Here is a 20027-nt window from a genome sequence, read left to right on the forward strand (position 1 = left end):
GACGTAGAGATGCGCGAGAACTTGCTTTTGCTTAGAGTGAAGCGCAAATTACCCGGACTATATTCGTCTAGTGTTTCACAGTCAGAGCGCTTAGCGCCTTCCGACAAACTTTAAGCATAATTTGAAACCTTTCCTGAACTTTGTCTTGCGTACATGCTTAAAGCCAAATATTTAACACATTTCTGAAGTAATGATACGTTTGAAGCTGTTTTATACACGGGAGATCGGTTCTTTAAAGAATCGGGAATTTACGGGGTGTTTCCCGTTTTCGCTGTTAGCTGGTTGTGGGATTTATTACTATTGGACAGGTTTCCCGCACTGCGTCGAAGTTTGTACCACATTCCGCAAGACCGCAAGGCATTCACCTCTAGAATTGTCAAACCACCACTATTATGCGTAACCAAACTTAACGATTTTCTCGCATGGCAGCCAGAAAGCCATGTGTCAAGGCAGTTAGGTGGATGTAGCATTTCCTAACTTTCGAAAAACCGCAGCATAGGTGGTCGAAACGTCGTATTTATAGATGTTTTAGTGTTTAAATGGTTCAAATGGCTCTGAGCACTGTGCGACTTAACTTCTGAGGTCATCAGTCGCCTAGAACTTAGAACTAATTAAACCTAACTAACGTAAGGACATCACACACATCCATGCCCGAGGCAGGATTCGAACCTGCGACCGTAGCGGTCGCTCGGTTACAGACTGTAGCGCCTAGAACCGCACGGCCACTCCAGCCGGTTGTTAGTGTTTAATAGTCGCGGCTCCTAGCACCCAAAAGGATTTTATGCAAATTCAGTAAGTAATCAGAGGTTTTCCCAGGGGCATGTGGAAATATCAGCATTGGACGAACGAATTTGGTGTAAGACCGTGGCTTACCTAGCCACAGAGATATACACCATTTCGATGAAGTTCATTGAAATGAAATGAATGGAGTCAGTGCGGCCCAAATGAGTGAAATGACCTTGAAATTTGTTCAGGAAAACTGAACCAGCAACGTAATTAGTGTACTGTAAGAGGACGAGCAATCGAAATGATACTTCACGGGGTGATTGTTGTTGTTGTGGTCTTCAGTCCTGAGACTGGTTTGATGCAGCTATCCAAGCTACTCTATCCTGTGCGAGCTTCTTCATCTCCCAGTACCTACTGCAACCTACATCCTTCTGAATCTGTTTACTGTATTCATCTCTTGGTCTCCCTCTACGATTTTTACCCTCCACGCTGCCCTCCAATACTAAATTGGTGATCCCTTGATGCCTCAGAACATGTCCTACCAACCGATCCCTTCTGCTGGTCAAGTTGTGCCACAAACTTCTCTTCTCCCCAATCCTATTCAATACCTCCTCATTAGTTATGTGATCTACCCATCTAATCTTCAGCATTCTTCTGTAGCACCACATTTCGAAAGCTTCTATTCTCTTCTTGTCCAAACTATTTATCGTCCATGTTTCACTTCCATACATGGCTACACTCCATACAAATACTTTCAGAAACGACTTCCTGACACTTAAATCTATACTCAATGTTAACAAATTTCTCTTCTTCAGAAACGCTTTCCTTGCCATTGTCAGTCTACATCTTATATCCTCTCTACTTCGACCATCGTCCGTTATTTTGCTCCCCAAATAGCAAAACTCCTTTACTACTTTAAGTGTCATTTCCTAATCTGATTCCCTCAGAAATACAGTAGATAAAGGATGAGTAACTTTGACGGATGAAGTAGTGAAGGCAGCGGAGGATCAAGTAGGTAAAAAGACGAGGGTTAGTAGAAATCCTTGGGTAACAGAAGAAATATTGAATGTAATTGATGAAAGGAGAAAATGTAAAAACGCAGTAAATCAAGCAGGCAAAAAGGAATACAAACGTCTCAAAAATGAGATCGACAGGAAGTGCAAAATGGCTAAGCAGGGATGGCTAGAGGACACATGTAAGGATGTAGAGGGTTATCTCACTAGGGGTAAGATAGATACTGCCTACAGGAAAATTAAAGAGACCTTTGGAGAAAAGAGAACCACTTGTATGAACATCAAGAGCTCAGATGGAAACCTAGTTCTAAGCAAAGAAGGGAAAGCAGAAAGGTGGAAGGAGAATATTGAGGGTCTATACAAGGGCGATGTATTTGAGGACAGTATTATGGAAATGGACGAGGATGTAGATGAAGATGAAATGGGAGATACGATACTGCGCGAAGAGTTTGACAGAGCACTGAAAGACCTGAGGCGAAACAAGGCACCGGGAGTAGACAACATTCCAATAGAACTACTGACAGCCTTGGAAGAGCCAGTCCTGACAAAACCGTACCATCTAATGAGCAAGATGTATGAGACAGGCGAAATACCCTCAGATTTAAAGAAGAATATAATAATTCCAATCCCAAAGAAAGCAGGTGTTGACAGATGTGAAAATTACCGAACAGGGTGATTACAAAATCGAATCAAATTTCCGAAGAAGTAGCTAGAGTGAGCCCACTTATCGGAAGAACTTTGAACCCCCTCAGGCCTGTACACATGCTCTTATTGGACTGAAACCGTTGTATCCTATCCAGAGGCAAACTGACCCACAGCTATTCTAACGTGACCGAGCGGGGTGGCGCAGTGGTTAGACACTGGACTCGCATTCGGGAGGACGACGGTTCAATCCCGCGTCCGGCCATCCTGATTTAGGTTTTCCGTGATTTCCCTAAATCACTCCAGGCAAATGCCGGGATGGTTCATCTGAAAGGGCACGGCCGACTTCCTTCCCAATCCTTCCCTAATCCGATGAGACCGATGACCACGCTGTCTGGTCTCCTTCCCCAAACCAACCAACCAACCAACCTATTCTAACGTGACCTGGATACTGGCACTGGGGCGGAGTTATGACTGGTCCCGCGCACGTTGTCGGGGACAGGCGCGAAGATCTTGTTGACCACGGAAGTGCCTCTCCAACGTGCAGACAGTTTGTAGACACGTGCCATGTGTGGCCGAACATTGTCATTTTGAAAAATGACAACACTCCACGATACTGTCGCTGAGAGGTAACACGCGAAGACGCATGATTTCCGCGATCAACCGTAGTACTGTTTACTGTTGAATTGCTATAATAATAATTACAAAAGGTGGCAATTTTATTTACGCACTGTCTTTTAAATAGATATAATGGTATCTGATACTCAAGTACTAATGCAAAGAAACTTTAAATTCTTGCTTAGATTTAATCTTTAAAATTTAATAATTCTCTTCCTGTTAATATTTAATTAATTAACTTACGTCGTTCAGATTTCGTAACGCTGACGGCGTTAAAATTTAAAGTTGTTCAGTCCCTGTTTTGTTTTCTTTGAATTGTTGCGAGCCAGCGATGGTGCAATGCTGTTCGCTTTCAAGTCTACACATTTATAAAATCAGGTCCAGGAAACACTTTTGTGATCACGGTTGCGATTTAGACGGTATTCGCGTAATTGTACTGATTAAGAGTTATCGTTTCCGAAAGATGCAGGTTCGATTAAAGCTGAGCGCACTTTTGTGCGTATAAGGAAACATTCCTAACACGTCGCCTAAGAAAAAGTAACATGCGAATCACAACCGTGGTCAAACGAAGAAAATATATGATGACATAAATGTTCTTCGCTGTTATTCAGGACAGGTTTAGATTAAACACCGCAATTTTCAGTCTTTAGAAATCACAAGACGATACACTTTAGAGATATTTGTTTTGAATAACTTGTATTTACCTTCTCTTATACAATATGGTGATTGTCCGCAAGCATTATCTCTCTCTCTCCTTTTTATAGCCTTTATACATTCACATTACATACATCGATTAAGAAAGTTTTCTTTCTCTACCGACCAGTACGAGAACAAAATACGCCCAGACAAAATGTGTTACATAGAATCAGTTCTCACTTAACAATCGTATATAGTTTCGTAGTATAAACAATGCTAGTATATTCCGTGCGCTAGAAAGTCTTTGATTCACTGAGCACAAAAATTAAAATAATAAAATTATAATTACATTTTTAATATCGTCAGTTCTCCTTTATATCATGAAAATAAGGTTTGACATCGTCGTAATATTAGTTTTCATCGTTGTAGCACTATACTGTGCATCTCCAAGACATAGGAGAAATGGAATCTGTCCCCTAAGTCGCGGACATGCTTTCTGCGATGGTCATCCGGGATAGCGCAGAACTTCGATTCGTCGCTGAGCATTGATCAGCGGTCCATGCTTCCCGGTCACGTCACAACGCAGCCGTCTGTGTTGCGGTGTTGACGGCTGCCTGGTCCGTCTGCTGCTGTGGGATGACACGGAATGTTGCTGCGAGGCCGTTACTTGTTCTCGGATGACGCGCACACATTTGAAGGCTTCGTGCGCAGTATGGTGACCCCCACGTTTGGTGGTCAGACGAGGTCGACCAGAATCTTGAGGAGGAGTATGCTTGCCCTCACGTTCCCACGCAACCTTAACACCGGACCACCATCAAATAGGAATGCCCGAAAAAATGTGGATAATACGCGATTCGACCAACCAGCCACCAGCCAAATCGAGGCCGATTACGTTGACACCCGACCGCGTATTTTGCGTGCTTCACTTCTTTTGTTAAGACAGTCAATACAAACTAAATAAAGCGAGACGGTACAGCGGTTAGTCCACAGAACTCGCATTCGGGAAGACGATGATCAAAACCACGTCCGGGCACCGTGATATAACTTTTCCGTGATTTCCCTAAATCACTTCAAGCAAATGTGGGGATGGTTCCTTGGAAAGGGCACGGCCGACTTCCTTCCCTACTCCAGTGGGACCGATGACCTCGCTGTTTGGTCCTTTCCCCCAAATCAACCAACCAACACAGACTGGGCACGTTGTGTTAGGGAACAGAGGGCGACCCACTTGTAATTTTTTAAAATTACACATATGTATCGGCCTCTTGCCACACACATGGTTTTATTGCCGATTTCAAAAATGGTTCAAATGGCTCTGAGCACTATGGGACTCAACTTCTGAGGTCATTAGTCCCCTAGAACTTAGAACTACGTAAACCTCACTAACCTAAGGACATCACACACATCCATGCCCGAGGCAGTAGTCGAACCTGCGACCGTAGCGGTCTCGCGGTTGCAGACTGCAGCGCCTTACTAAGTCATCATCAGATGATCAGTTAAAAAAGGAAGAAGGTGGTGTAGTCAAGCAGTAGGAACCCAAATTGAAATCACACTAACTTGTACACAAAATGGTACGTTCCTACCTGAATATTTTACCTAGTAACTGTCAACATTCTGTTTACAACAATGTAAGAATCAAGGGTTGGCTCCAGATCAGTTTTGTACGGTGTTTTCGAAGCCGTGAAAATTACTGCTTTCCATATTTCTGCCGGCCGGAGTGGCCGAGCGGTTCTAGGCGCGATAGTCTGGAACCGCGCGACCGCTACGGTCGGAGGTGCGAATGCTGCTTCGGGCATGGGTGTGTGAATGTCCTTAGGTTAGTTAGGTTTAAGTAGTCCTAAGTTCTAGGGGACTTATGACCTCAGCAGTTGAGTCCCATAGTGCTGAGAGCCATTTGAACATCCATATTTCTACGACGAAAATCAGTCTGGCTCCCCTGAGACCACATCTGTGGTATAAAACAGTGGACACAGTCCAAACTAATCGTAATCGATTTTCATTTTTGTCTCAAAAATTTAGTTTGTAATGTTTTCTTAATTTAAACCATCCGTATTAACAATATTTTATAAAATGTCGTAGCTAAAAATTCATATTTGCAATGAAAATTAGTATTTTCCGTGCGATATGTAATGAGAAACAACATGATGTGCATTTTCATTAAAATAATGATTAGATATATACTAATTAGCAAATATTTGATGAATTTTATATTTAAATGATGTGGTTATTCGAACTGAAAAAATTTCCAAAAGAAAACAATAGCGAGATTCGTAAAAGAGATTTATAGAACAGCTGTATACTATTTTAAAACGCTTCCGATTCGACCACGCATCTCGTTCCCAACAACGCTTTAACCTTAGTAAATACAGTTCCTCGGAAAATTTCAAAGTCTGTTTTCTTTGTAAGCTTGAGAAAGTCACTAAGAACAACCTGTTTCTCGCCACATTTCAACTGTGTTCCACACATTTGTTTCACTGCGGAGCAGGCAGTTTCGTCAGTCATGTTCACAGTACGTATTAACAGCGCGACAACCAGAGCGAAACAGAGACTGTGACTGCACACGTTGACTGCTGTTAATATATTAAAACAACTTGAAGTTGGATTTACAGTAACGTAGGAATAAGGTATCTAATATAAGCAGGACCTACTTGCGTTACACCACCTAAGTACATTTGCAATGGCTGCTGACCAGTCATCCCGTTTGCAATTGTCTAGATCAGGTCTATTCTTACGATGAACGAAGAATAGTAGGAGCATACTTTTACAATTACTCACAATGAGAAAGCGTACACTGACATTAAATTTTGTGTTATGCATATTCCTGCTATTATATACGATTTAAGCGTTACCAACTTTATACCGTTTCGTAGTTAATGGACTAGTTGTAGCGTCCTGGTCCAGCAGTCGGAGAGGCAATGTGTTTGCATTGTGAGACCCTCTCGGAGCCTGTTCTATGAACTTGTTGTTGTGTAACGCTGTCATATTCCAGTACGCAAGGTCGTGCGTAGAAGTTAGTTCGATATCTGATTTAGTTTCCTACCATTTTACTACCAGCATTTTCTTTCTTTTTGAACAGATCATCTGATGACAACTTGATACCCTCTAAGACAAAAATAACGACTCACCACGAAGCAGTTATTCGAATGGAACGGAAATCGGCAGGTTGATGTACATATACAGACAAACAAATGATTACAGTTTCAGATAAATTAGATGACTTGTTCAGGAGAAAGAGCTTCACAAAGTGAGCAAGTCAGTAACGCGCTGGTCTGCCTCTGGTCCTTATGAAAGTAGTTATCCGGCTTGGCATTGATTGGTAGAGCTTTTGGATGTCCTCCTGAGGGATGTCGTGCCAAATTCTGTCCAATTGGGTCCTTAGATCGTCAAAATTCCCAGCTAATTGGAAGGCCCTGCCCATAATGCACCATACGTTCTTGATTGGGGAGAGATCTGGCGACCTTCCTGACCAATGTAGGGTTGGTTAGGCACTAATACAAGCAGTAGAAACTCTCGCCGCTTATGGGCGGCCATTATCTTGCTGAAATGTAGACTCAGGATGGTTTGCCGGGAAGCACAACAAAACGTGTTGTTGTACGACTTCGACGTGCCTACTTCGACGTACCGCCGTGCTGTGAGGATGTCGCGGATGGCAACCGACGGGATCCTGCTATGGAGGTATCCCACCACTGTCCAGACAAGTCTTCGGCGTGGAATCTCGTTGACTGGAGTAGAATTGCATTCAGTGATGAGCAGTGGCGGATACAAAAAAACTTCAAGGAGGGGGCGCTAAAGATATCTTGAGGCACTTTTACCATAATGAAAAATAATCAAGTTTGTTTTATTTAAACTGATAATACGCATCAACAAGACAATGCCATCTCATGATCGAGTCGACTGACGAAAGAAACGAACGAATAGCGTGCGGGCTGACTGGCGGGGGCGGCGCGGTTGGCTATGTAGACGGCCCCTCAGGTGGGGGAGGGGGGGGGGCGCCACTGGTGATGAGTGGCGCCTCAAATGGAGCACCAGTGATTAGCGAAGACGTGTCTGGAGACACTGCAGACAGCCGCTGGATACTAACCTAACTGTCGCCCGACAACCAGGACTGATGGTCTGGGCTGTCATTTGTTTTCGTAGCAGGACGGCCTGGTTGTCACCTGTTGTCGTTATATGTACATCACATCTAGCGATTTCCGACCCATCCAGATATTTCCTTCATGGTGGTTTGCGGAGTTTGTATGTAGATGTAGAAGTTTCAGCATTCTCCGTTAGTGCTATTTGGTACGGGTCGTAGATACTACACCAATAATCTAGGATGGGTCGCGTGAGCGATTAGTTAGCAGTCTCCTTTGTAGACTGACTGCCCCCAGCAGCCTGTCAGTGAACTTTCAGCCACATGCTTTACCTACGATTGAGCCTATGTTGTCATTCTGTTTCATGGTCCCACACCCAGGGACTTGTATGAGCTCACTGATTGCAATTGTGACTCTTTCATATTATAGCCGCACACCACTTTATGAAACGCGAAAGTTTACATCTAGAACACGTAAAGCATGTTGCTAATTTGTGCACCATTATGAATTGTTATTAAGCTCTTCCTGACACTATTTTACTTAATGATAGTGTTTTACTTAATGATACCTACCCCTTCTTCAAAAAGTCTGAAGTTAATGTTATGTTGGGCCATAAAATACAGCATCAACATCAAGGATAACAGTACACTTCCCTGGGACGCACCAGGAGTTACTTCTTCATTTGTTGAAGATTCTCACGCTACACTGTAAAATGTCTCGTTCACCCTACCAATAACCCCTTGATCTATTCACAAGTTTCATTTGATACCTCATGTGACCATAATACCATTAAGAAGCGTTGCTGTTACACGCCTCTGTGTTTGGATTACAGTCTAAGAACTGTAGTCAATCAAAATTGGCACAATGTTATATGGAATATTTTATTAGAATTAGTCTATACTACCATCTTCAAAAATACGAAGGCCGTTCGGAAAGTAAGGTCGAGTAGGTCGGAAAATGGAGAAGACAGCGAAAATCCGATGAAATTTTGCACGGATGTTTCGATCCTGTCACGTAGTTCTTTTTAGTTGTGATTGCACAGCGAGTACGTCAAGATGCCTAGAACAGTAGTGTGTCCCGCCAAGTATGGGCGCCAACTGCGAGGTCGCGCCTGATTTCATGCAACCCCACACAACGTATCTCTCGTGCAATTCTCGGCTGCACACTGGAGGGGCAGCGTTTTCGATGGGAAGTGTTTGATCACCTCCTCCTCTGCCTCATCTCTGCTCACATGAACCGCTGGCTATGAAGACAACATTTTGGAACAGACAACGAGCTACTCAGTCCAGCCTAGGTATACGAGTAGTGGAAAGCACCTTCTATGGCGAGAAAGTTGGAAAGTTGGTACAACGCCACGACAGATGTCTAAGTCGGAGCGGCGACTATATAGAGAAGTGTTTGGAAGGTGTAAAAAATTGTTGCAAATTAAAATCTTTGGTTTTCACTGTGGTTCCCATTTCGCGACCGATAGGACCTTACTTTTCGAATAGTCTTCGTAGAGTGTGTTGTTGTTTGTTTACATTCGACTAAGAAAAGCTAGTTTTAGTCAAAGAACATATCTCACTCCTACCGAGGCCAACTGCAGACTTGACCTAACTGTGAGACACATGCTAAAGAGCATAATTTAGAAATGCATATAATTCATAGATATTAAACGACTTCTGTGAATCAGTTAGTGTCTGCAAAATCATTGCATTTCGAACTTTATTTACTGCAGGACTTCAGATTATCTACATATTTGTACAGAAGAAAACAATTTGATAAATCATTACATCTTTACAATAACAATAAAAGTATCTTAGCCCAGATAACGAAAATTAGAAAATGCACCTACCGATACCGTACGACATGGATGAATGAAGAAACCTATACCAGATATAACGAAAACTCTTACCCATAAACCCTTTACGATGCATGTCTTGTTATTACTGAAGACTTTAGCCGGCCGCTGTGGCCGAGCGGTTCTAGGCGCTTCAGTCTGGAACCGCGCTGCTGCTACGGTCGCAGGTTCGAATCCTGCCTCGGACATGGATGTGGGTGATAGTTAGGTTTAAGTAGTTGTAAGCCTAGGGGACTGATGACCTCAGATGTTGAGTCCCACAGTGCTCAGAGCCATTTGAACTGAAGACTTTGTGCGAGGTACTGAGTGGGAACAAAACAGCGGCATTGTCAGCAATGATCGGAATAGCCAATAAATTTCTTGACAAACATACGTTGTGTACCAGAAGCATAATTTCACAGTGTCATTTGAATATTCAGGGCATAGATGTTTCAGAAGTATACGTTTTGTGGTTGACGCTATTGAGGAACAAATTACGAGGGCCTGCCTAGCAGCGTATAGCTTGATAAGAGCAGGCGGTCCTGAGAGTAATGCCGGAACACTGCAGTCATCTACATCAGGCAACAGCAAACACCTAGGGATAGAGATATATGGAGTACTGAGTGCTTTGAGACAGGCAGCTAATGGTCAGAAATGAATTTATTTGTTGTGGATATAAATGACTGAAGCTCTTAGCGACTGTTCAAAGCGAGGACCATCAGTATTAATGCATGAATTACGACATAATCCATTGGCATAACTGAATTTTCAAAATCGTTCAGCCTCAATGCTTGCACACGGTGTTTACTGTACGAGTGTCCAAAATAGTGCACATTGTTGCGTTAATTTATTTCGAGAACGGCCTCATGGTGCCATCAAAATGTGCCGTAATGTATCTTTATTTACGGAGAAGCAGTTTAGAACTTGTACACGAGAAAATAATGGAAGTTAAGTACTGTATATAGTCGGAACTCGTGGATATCATTACAGTAGGTTAAGGGAAGGTTGCTTGACTTCGTATCATCAGTTCAGCATCTAAATTTAATATTTAGAATGACAATGTGTGCAAAGACATTAAAAAACATAGTATACGAACGTGTACACATGATAGATTTGCACAGATCTAACATGAGTTCCTAACACTTCGACTTTCGCCCATTATCTTACACGTTTTTCTGTTAGTCGCTAAGTGGCCTTAGTCTTATATAACTGTATATTTTAGTATGACGCGACTTGCGTTCCAAAAAGTTTCCTTATCCTACAAGACGAGAATAACAGAAAAAAGCTAGCAGGGTGTCGGAAAAGTAGTTCACACATTTGAATGATAGTTAATTTGTTTAATAAGGATGTTAAAATAAAAATGTTCACATCTGTTTACAACCTGTAGTCAGTAGTTTATTTGTGAAATACAACTTTAGGCATATGTCCACCATTTACGTTTTGACAGTAACGAATCCGTTGCATATATTTTCGAGGCTTCTTGTGAAAGTTCTCGGTTTACCATCCTAATGTTGTTTTTGAGGGCAACGAGTGTCGCTGGTTTATTCCTGTTGACGCTGTCGTAGAGAGAACCTCAAAGAAAGTATCACGAACCGGGAGATCCGACGTTGCCGGCAGTCTCCCAGTGTTTCCATTACGAGACGAGACTCGGCAAGGAAACATACCTCGAAGAAAATGTCATGGTCTGTCGAGTGGTATAAGAGGTTTGGCCGTCGTGCTGAGACCAGAGTTCATCGTTTTCCATTGCCAATTATGGTCTTAGAAGAGCTTAACATGTCACGATAATGGTCACCAGTCACAGTGACAGTCATCCCTTCTGTATTTTCAAAACAGAAGGGGCAGACACAGGATGCGACATTATCCCACACCACAGTGTAACGCGTCGCTCTTCAAGACGTTTAAGTGGATAATTTCTGTCTATTCTGTGGCCCAAATACGCCAGTTCTGTGTACCGACAAAGCCACTGAGGTGTGAAGGAGGTTAATCGCTGATCATAAGTTTGTTGTGGAAACTGAGTTTTCTGCCAATAACAAAAATTTATTTGCCAACTGCCTTTTTTGGCAAGTCAGTTGGCAATGCTCTTAGGGTAATCTGAATTTTATGGGGATATGTTTGTGAGTCAGGAGTTAAAAACCCGGCTAACGAGGATTTGGGTATGTCAAGTTCTTGAGACCGACGACGACGTGGTGTTCGGAGACCGGTTGCCACAGTTGCGCTGGCGTTGCCAGCATTCGATGCGTTCCGCAAAGGTTTTGGACGTCCACACCCGAGTGTATCGTTAACACAACTGTTTCACCCCTCCTTTTATGGCGTGCTTTGGAACATTAAACTTCTCCCGTATGCCGGCTGGGCTTCTACAACACTTCGTCCGAGCGTAAATTACTGTTAAACTATAGCAGCACATTCTTTATTACTCCGCCTAACTATGTCTAATCCTTAACGTCACTTGTACATTCTGCAACAAAGGAGAAGTGTGTAATTAATATATTAACAGCTTTGTTTGCATTTCATGTGGGTACTCTACTTTTGGGACACACTGTAATATCTTCGGAAACAGTATGTAACACATTTATTATGCAGGCTACTATAAATGTTTCGTTAGTTTTCAAAGTTCAGTATTTTCCAAAGTATTACGTGTAGTCTAACATACAATTGAGGCGTGAATAGAGCCGTAAAATTGCAGAGTTTGCGTTGTGCTAATCAGTTGGCATTCTCTTCACAAAATGGTGACAAAACAAGGAAAACATTGTGTGTCTTGCAATACGCGAGATGTTTATCTGATACAGCAGCGCAACGTGCACTCGGAGGGAATTATGGAAGAGAACTACCGTGCAAATAAAGCGATGGTTATTTCTTAGACGGAAATGTAGTGGTCGGCCAAGTGTGCCAGGCGCAGACCTTTGAGAGTGAGGAAAAGTTTCAAACGCAGTAAAAAAACACAAGGGGCCGGCCGGAGTGGTCGAGCGGTTCTAGGCGCTACAGTCTGGAACCGCGCGACCGCTACAGTCGCAGGTTCGAATCCTGCCTCGGGCATGGATGTGTGTGATGTCCTTAGGTTAGTTAGGTTTAAGTAGTTCTAAGTTCTAGGGGACTGATGACCTCAGATGTTAAGTCGCATGGTGGTCAGAGCCATTTGAACCATACAACAAGGGTCCGCGTAAGCCACGAGCTTGGAATACCGCAGCAAACTGTGGAACATTTTTCGACAGCGAGATAACATTTCAAACCGTGCCGCCTGTACGTGGTGCAACAGTTGCCTCTGCAGGATTCTGCCCAGCGCCTCCAGTTTTGCATCGCATTCCAGGGAGCAGTTGAAAATAAATATTTCGCCCCTAAGCTGATATTCAGCGGTGAAGGAACGCTCCATTTATCCTGAAAGTTTAATCGCCGAAATGTGAGATCGTGGCGCACCGAAAATCGACAAGAACATGCGGCACAGGGAGAAATTCGCCGTAGGTTAGTGTTCATCTGTGTAATGTCAGGAAACTGTGACGAGCATCTGTTACCTTGATATGCTGCAGTCGTGGTTGTTTCCACAATTAAGTTGCGATTTCGAGAATTTCATCTTTCGATAAGGTGGAGCATCCCCTCGTTGGAGTATCGATAGTTGTCGCTACCTAAACGACGAACTTCCGCCTAACCGGATTGGGCGTAATGGTGAAGATGTGGCTGTGTTCCCTCGGCCTGACCTAGCGCCTTGTGACTGTTTTCGTTTGCGTGTACATCAAGGACCGCGCTTACCTACCCCCACTGCCAAGAAGGCTGGAACAGAACAGAGGGCGCATCAGTGCTGCTGTGATAGCCATTGGCAGGATGTTATGGAGCGAGCCTCGCCACCGCTTGGACGTGTCTCGTGTGACCAGAGGGGGACTCGTAGGACATCTGTAGAGCTGCAAATGCAAACTCGGTTAGTTTGCTGCATGAATAGAACCTTGATCTTATTTGTACATGTAATGCTTTGTAAAATGTAGAGCTTTGAAAACGAATGAATCTTTAGTACCAGCCCCGCGTACACACGGTAATTATTTATTAAGGCGCGTAAACACAATCCCAATGGAGGTAAACGAACGACAGACAGTTTATTCAGCCAAATTGGCACTCGGCCTGTCATACTAACCAAACCAAGGGTTTGGGATCAAGGGATACGAACATGAGGAATCACAGTTGGCTTTGATGACTTGTCGAGGCTGCTCCCAGTTTATTGTTGTAAAGTAGTGTTTAATATTCGTCGCATGTGCGGCATTTATTTTACTGCAAGAAGCTTATCATCAGAAAAATGAGTAGAAGATGAAAACAATGTCAGTGGACGACTTCTCTCTTAGAAAGCAGAGAACAGTGTGGTGAGACGAAATTAATGTCCGATCTTAAAGCTGAGTTGAAGTATGGTTTTTGTTGCGAATTAGAGCTACAGATTACGAATTGTTATTGAATTCTGTAGGACCTAAAATTTTCGAAGATGACACCACTTGTAGCAGATCTGACGGTGACCTGAAAAGACATCCATGAAGATCCATTTTCTTTTTCATATCGTGCATATTATTTTCTAACAGCTCACTTATTTCTCTCCAAGCGCCTCATCCTTTCAGTTTGCTTTTACAATCGCTATTTGCAGGGTGACATAGACATTCCCGTTGACGATAAAAGTGTTAGCTTTAGTGCTGTCTCCGTAATCCACTCAATACTCCAATGTTTGTAGACACGATGAATACATCCTCTTTCAAAATGTGCGGGAAATCGCTACTGAACCAAGGAACTTTCGACTCTTGAGACACTAATGCCCATTCTTCTTGCAGAGCTGCTCGCAGTATCGGAGAGTGGTTGGTGGATGCTGACGTGATGCAAGCCGTCTCCCTAGACATGTTCTATGGGATTCAAATCGGGAGAGCGAGCATATTATTGTCGCGAGAGAAAAACATCAACCACCCGTGCTCTGTGAGTTCGACCATTGTCGTGCATCAATACGACGTCTGCGCCCATAGCGCGTTGCAAAAACCGGAAATGAGGTCCCAAGATCACGTCACGATACCTGACAGCAGTTTAACCTTGCCGATTTAGCTGTACAATTTCATGAATATGGGTTCCAGTGGTAAACACCACACCATTAGGGATCCTCCTCGATCTCGGTTTGTTTTCACAATTTTTGGGTCCCGAAATCGTGTTCCACGTTCCCTCCAGATGCGAACCTATCGAGAATCACTCTCCAGAGCAAACCGGGACTCATCTGTGAAAACAACAGTGGCCCACTGTTCGACCGTCCATGTGGCGCCTCCCTAGACGTTCCCTTCTGTGAAGACGTGTCAGTGGTAGACACACAGCATGTCTGCGACGATAAAAGCCACTCTGCCGAATCCTTCTGCACATAGTTTGCCTCGATACAATACGTCCAGTGGATGCTGCGAGATCACATGCCTGCTGCCGTGCGGTACTGAGGTAGTACCGTCGTGCCCTTACGGCCAAATAACGGTCCTCTCTTTCTGAAGTTACACGTGGTCGGCGTATCCTGGTCTCTGGGATACAGTTTCGGTCTCTATAAACTGTCGCCACATCCGAGAAACAACAGAACGATTCACATTAAGCCATCGGGCCTCGGCAGTTTGCGGCTGTCCTGCTTCCATTCCTCCTATGGCCCTCCACCGCAGAGTCTGGTAGGCGTCTTCTCTGTGCCATGCTGCACCGCCTGTGACTGAGTACACAGCGATCGTGGATGTGGGACTACCCGCCAAACACTACCTCGACTCATAGGTGCGATGATATCATCGTTGGCATGGTTATCCGTTGACCGGAATGCCATCTTCCGTGCAGAACACGACGGTCCGGATATTTCTTTAACAGTTAGTATGATTATATCGTGGATTAGATACAGGACAGGGCAATAGCGGTTTGTTGCATTAAGTTTCGACATCACTGTATGTACCGCCCGTACGCGTTAAGCAAATGTCAGCCGACGAAGCGGTTGGTTATCGTTCGTTGGCCTTCGTTGGTGTAGTGCATACTCGCTTTTACAGGCAATCAGAACGCTTCATAAATAAAAGGAAACGAAACATGTATGTAATACACTGAAACGACAAAGAAACTGGTATAGGCATGTGCGTTCAAATACAGACAGCCGCGCAGTGTAGCCGCACGGTCCGAGGCGCCATGTCACGGTCCGCGTGGCTGCACCCCCGTCGGAGGTTCGATTCCACCCTCGGGAATGGGTGTGTATTGTGCTTAGCGTAAGTTAGTTTAAGTTAGATTAACTAGTGTGTAAGCCTAGGGACCAACGACCTCAGCAGTTTGGTCCCATAGGAACTCACCTCAAATTTCCCAATACAGAGATATGTAAACAGGCAGAATACGTCGCAGTGGTCGGTAAAGCCTTTATAAGACAACAAGTCTGGCGCAGTTGTTAGATCTGTCACTGCTGCTACAATGGAAGGTTATCAAGAATTGAGTGACTTTTGAACGTGGTGTTATAGTCGGCGTACGAGCGATGGGACATAGCATCTCCGAGGTTGTGATGAAGTGGGCATCTTCCCATACGACCATTTCACGAGTGTATCGTGAATACCAGGGATCCGGTAAAACATCAAATGTTCGATATCACTGCGCCCGGAAAAAGATCCTGCAAGAACGGGACCAACGACGACTGATGAGAATGGTTGGACGTGACAGAAGTGCAACCCTTCCGCAAATTGCTGCATAGCTCAGTGCTGGGCCATCAACAAATGTCAGTGTGCGAACTATTCAACGAAACATCATCGATATGAGCTTTTGGAGCCGAAGGCCCACTCGTGCACCCTTGATGACGTCAGGGTACGAAGCTTTAGGCCTCCCCTGGGCCCGTCAACAGCGACGTTGGAATTTTTATAACTGAAACATGTTGCCTGGTCGAACGTGTCTCGTTTGAAATTGTATCGAGCAGATGCACGTCTACATATATGGAGACAAACTCACGAGTCCATGGACCCTGCTTGTAAGCAGGGGGCTCTTCAAGATGGTGGAGGCTTGGTGATGGTGTGGTGCGTGTGCAGTTTGAGTGACATGGGATCCCTGATACGTCTAGTAGATACGAATCTGATTGTGTGACCACCTGCATCCATTCATGTCCATTGGGCATTCCGACAGACTTGGGCAATTCCAGCAGGACAATGCGACACCCCACACGTCCAGAACTACTACAGAGTGGCTCCAGGAACACTGTTCTGAGTTGACACACTTCCGCTGCCCATCAAAGTCCCCAGACGTGACCGAGCGAAGTGGCGCTGTGATTAGCACACTGGACTCACATTCGGAAGGACGACGGTTCAAATTCGCGTCCGGCCATCCTGATTTAGGTTTTCCGTGATTTCCCTAAATCGCTTCAGGCAAATTCCAGGATGGTTCCCGTGAAAGGGCACGGCCAATTTCCTTTCCCACTCCGTCTAGAGGCCACAAGTGGCCCATCGGGCCATCCGACCGCCGTGTCATCCTCAGAGGAGGGTGCGGACAGGAGGGGCGTGGGGTCAGCACACCGCTCTCCCGGTCGTTATGATGGTATTCTTGACCGAAGCCGCTGCTATTCGGTGGAGTAGCTCCTCAGTGGGCATCACGAGGCTGAATGCACTCCGAAAAATGGCAACAGCGCATGGCGGCCTGGATGGTCACCCATCCAAGTGCCGACCACGCCCGACAGCGCTTAACTTCGGTGATCTGACGGGAACCGGTGTAGCCACTGCGGCAAGGCCGTTGCCGATTTCCTTCCCCATCATTCCCTAATCCGAGCGTATGGTCCGTCTCTAATGACCTCGTTATCGACAGGACGTTAAACAATAATCTCCTCTTACTCCTCCTCAGGCACGAACGTTATATCTGGGATGCCTTGCGACGTGCTGTTCGGAAGAGATCTCCACCCGTTGTCAGTTCCCTCCAGCACTGCTTCAGACTCTAGTCCATGCAACGTCGTGTTGGGACGCTTCTGCGTGCTCGCGGGGGCCCTACACGATATTAGGTAGGTGTACCAGTTTCTTTGGCTCTTAAGTTCTATTTTGTTGCGTGGACGGACAACATTTCCACGGTGGTGGTGGTGACTGGCATTTAAGTTTGGGACAGCCGTCGTTCGCGGCTGGACGCGGGCGGGTGGGTGTAGGCAGAGCGCCGTCGGACCGCGGGGGACGGCAGCAGGTGGGGAGCGCGGCCGCCGCCGCCGCCGCCGCCGCCACGCGCCGTATTGATCGCCGCCCGCCGCAGATCTGCTCCGCTCGGCTCCTCTCGTCTGCTGCGCCGCGCTGCGCCGCGTCTGCCAGAGCCTGAACTGCGGACCGCACCTGTCTGCCTGCCTGCCTCTGCCGAGGCTCGAACCCGTGACTCTTGCTCTCCATTTTACCCGTCTCTACGGTCACAACGGTGCACAGTCCAGTTGCAGGTCGCCTGTCTATCGGCTTCCAGGGGCGACAAGAATTTTTATCATCAGTGTTCCGTAAAATTATTGACCGAGTTTAACATTTATTGAGTTGTTGTTGTGGTCTTCAGTCCTGAGACTGGTTTGATTCAGCTCTCCATGCTACTATATCCTGTGCAAGCTTTTTCATCTCCCAGTACCGACAGCAGCCTACATCCTTCCGAATCTGCTTAATGTATTCATCTCTTGGTCTCCCTCTACGATTTTTACTCTCCACGCAGCCCTCCAGTACTGGTCAAGTTGCGCCACAAACGCCTCTTCTCCACAGTTCTATTCAATACCTCCCCATTGCTTATGTGATCTACCCATCTAATCTTCAGCATTCTTCTGTAGCACCACACTCCGAAAGCTTCTATTCTCTTCTTGTCAAACTGTTTATCGTCCACGTTTCACTTCCATACATGGCTACTCTCCATACAAATACTTTCAGAAACGACTTCCTGACACTTATATCTATACTCGATGTTAACAAATTTGTCTTCTTCACAAACGCTTTCCTTGCCATTGCCAGTCTACATTTTATATCCTCTCTATTTCGACCATTATCAGTTATTTTGCTCCCCAAATAGCAAAACTCAATTGCTACTTTAAGCCTCTCATTTCCTAGTCTAATTCCCTCAGCATCACCCGACTTAATTCGACTACATTCGATTATCCTCGTTTTGCTTTTGTTGATGTTCATCTTATATCCTCCTTTCAAAACACTGTCCATTCCGTACAACTGCTCTGTCTCTGACAGAATTACAATGTCATCGGCGAACCTCAAAGTTTTTATTTCTTCTCCATGGACTTTAATACCTACTCCGAATTTTTCTTTTGTTTCCTTTACTGCTTGCTCAATATACAGATTGAATAACATCGGGGAGAGGCTACAACCTGTCTCACTCCCTTCCCAACCACTGCTTCCCCTTCATGTCCCGCGACTCTTATAACTGCCATCTGCTTTCTGTACAAATTGTAAATAGCCTTTCGCTCCCTGTATTTTACCCCCGCCACCCTCAGAATTTGAAAGAGAGTATTCCAGTCAACATTGTCAAAACCTTTCTCTAAGTCTACAAATGCTAGAAACGTAGGTTTACCTTTCCTTAATCTAGCTTCTAAGATAAGTCGTTGGGTCAGTATTGCCTCACGTGTTCCAATATTTTTACGGAATCCAAACTGATTCCCCGAGGTCGGCTTCTACCAGTTTTTCCATTCGTCTGTAAAGAATTCGCGTTAGCATTTTGCAGCCGTGACTTATTAAACTGATAGTTCGGTAATTTTCACACCTGTCAACGCCTGCTGTCTTTGGGATTGGAATTATTATATTCTTCTTGAAGTCTGAGGGTATTTCGCCTGTCTCATACATCTTGCTCACCAGATTGAAGAGTTTTGTCAAGGCTGTCAGTAGTTCTAATGGAATGTTTACTCCCGGGGCCTTGTATGACTTACATTTATTATGCTGTCGTAATCTACTCATTCACAGGTATAATCTTACGTTAAACATTGCGGCAGGTGAAAGAGAGACAGCGAGAGGGATTTACGTGTGTATGATAAAACCACTTCCTTCTCACGTCCTCTCTCTTACCATAGATGACGTCTCACGGATCTGATTTGTACTAAGAATGTACTAAACGGTAGGTGGGTATTTGCTCCGATGGAGTGCGTGAGTTCTGCATAATGTTCGCCAACGTCTAGTCTTCTATAGCTGTTGTTCCCTGCGCAGAAAGCAGCACGTAGGTCGTGAATCCGTTATCTTGAGTCTGTAGTAAACTCTCGGCGAGAAACTGATATTGTATGAATAAATAAATTTTCATTTAATTTGTCTATACGGGGCGCCACTCGCTTTTTATGAGCAGAATACGAGAAACAATTATAATCATAATCAACTTTATGAATTACAACCCGTTCGTCACACTGTCACAGAAAATAAACGAACTAATGAACTGCGGTTTTGCGTAATTGATATTAAGGTAGTTCTCGATTACATGTTAAAAAAAAAAAAAAAAAACAGGCGTTAATTTCTTACCCAATTCCGACGGCGGCAGACAACACGGAATGTCGTCAGAGACTGCCGAACCAGCTGTCACATTTATAAACGAGAG

At 44.7% G+C, this 20027-nt stretch overlaps 1 pseudogene; it reads right to left on the reverse strand.

Annotated features, from left to right (window-relative positions):
- Nucleotides 1-17118: 17118 nt before the first annotated feature.
- Nucleotides 17119-17236, reverse strand: LOC126107189 (5S ribosomal RNA; annotated as a pseudogene).
- Between the last annotated feature and the right edge of the window lie 2791 nt (nt 17237-20027).

Source organism: Schistocerca cancellata, chromosome 10 (assembly GCF_023864275.1).
Source record: "Schistocerca cancellata isolate TAMUIC-IGC-003103 chromosome 10, iqSchCanc2.1, whole genome shotgun sequence".
NCBI lineage: Eukaryota > Metazoa > Arthropoda > Insecta > Orthoptera > Acrididae > Schistocerca > Schistocerca cancellata.